The following is a 1858-nucleotide window of genomic DNA, read 5'->3' on the forward strand; positions in this document are numbered from 1 at the left end:
GAACCGTGTTACTTAAACTGCGTTCTGATGTTAGTTTTGCTGTTTGTTATCCATGAGGGAGTTGTCTGCGAACCTGAGACATGTTGCTTGTTATGTTCAGTTACATGTGTTGGCATCGGCCTTACGTGAACCATGGAGACGTTAAGAGAGCCCACACAAGCAGTAAAACAGCCCCTAAATTGCAGGCCATCCCGTCTCATATGCAGTGATAGGAGGCTTGAGAAAATTACATAATGAGGAGCCTCATAGTTTTCATTCGTCGCTAAAATTAGGGATATTGAAACGCAGGAAGCTGACATTGGCAGGCCATGTAGCACACTAATTGAGTGAAGAAGGGAGAAGGGAGAATGACATGCAGAGTTTTCTAGGAGAACCTGGTAGAAAGAGACCACTAGGAAGACCTAGGCGGAGGAGGTTGGGTTTTATTTAAATGAGTGTTAAAGGAAATGCAGTTGAAAGTTGAGGACAGGTTTCGTCTGTGTTAGGGTATGGACCAGTGGTGGGCTCGTGGAAACTTCTTATGTGGTTGAGCGACTGTCAGCTTCTGAAGGAGCGCACAGCTCCGGTAAGAGAAACTATACTCCATCTGCTATTTGCTCGAGGATGCGTCATCGGGATTTGTAACCTAAGTTTTGCTTCATCATTGTAAAGTTCCACCATACTTCCGGTAGTGTATGCCATCGGGAAGTTCACACATACACAAGAATTTGCGTCCGTAAGGGTGGCTACCCAAGGTAGGGTAGGTGGGTTTAGGTTAGTTTTGGAGACAGCCGGAGGAAGTAGATGCATGTTACTGGAGGGAAATGTTTCGAATTCCAGTAGCTTCCTGTAAGCAGTGATGCTCTGTGTTTGCTAATGTTTAATGTGGGCCAGTTGTGTGGATTTATACCAATGTTCTGTAACTCAGGCCATCCTGGAGAGAGTCCGGCGTTCTCCTCTGCCAGAAGAGAGGAAGAGTAGCTCTCCGGGAGATGGCAGCGGAGCTCTTACCCAGACTGGAGCCAGTCGTGCGACAGATGTTCCGGGCAACGCGACCCAAGTTGGGGGCGGACCACGGAGTCACAACCTAGAGCACATAAATTGGAGCATACAGAGGGCAAGCGGTTAAAACAAAATATTGTGGTTTTGCACATCCAGAAGTTTCTGTTATCATTTTTAATGGAGGTCATTGTCCCTGATGATTATTTACATTAAACTAACAAACACGCACTAAGGACGCTACACAAGACACTCAGCCAGTCCCAAAAGATATTAATGCTTGTAGTGCTGTGTTGTACTGCCTTTCGTTTAACGCTACACTCACTTATTGGCTTGTTTAATTACGCTAGTACTAAGTCAAGTGTATTTTGTGATTGGGTCTACTGTAAAGGAGTTTTATTCAGTTCATGTAACTCTATGTGTTACATTTCAAGGCCCCTGATGATGACCATATATATATAACCGAAACATGTCTGTTTCCACGATCATTCTCTAATTAAAACAGGATAAACTGATGATATGTTTTTATCCCATTTAGTCCACGTATTATGGTCCCTGTCTTGAAGCGGTTCAGTATAATTCACGCTTCCACCGAACCATGCAGTGTTCTCTTGCTGAACAGGTCACTCTAGCGGTGACCCCTGACACTTGTTGTCCTCGTATTGCGAAGGTGCGTAAATTTACATGTGTCACAAGTCCGCCAGACGTCACCAGTTTAACACGAGTAAACAGAAGTTTTGCCTTTATATGTTTCGCCACTGCTGGCCATCATTAGAGGGCGTAGATGTCGCTATAAAGAATTTCTCGACATACAAGGTGTGTCCCAAAAGTCATGAAATATATTTCTTTCCCGCGCGCCTACTGGTCGGGGCGCGCTGGA

This window comes from Cryptotermes secundus, unplaced genomic scaffold (genome assembly GCF_002891405.2).
Source record: "Cryptotermes secundus unplaced genomic scaffold, Csec_1.0 scaffold1817, whole genome shotgun sequence".
NCBI classification, from domain to species: Eukaryota; Metazoa; Arthropoda; class Insecta; order Blattodea; family Kalotermitidae; genus Cryptotermes; species Cryptotermes secundus.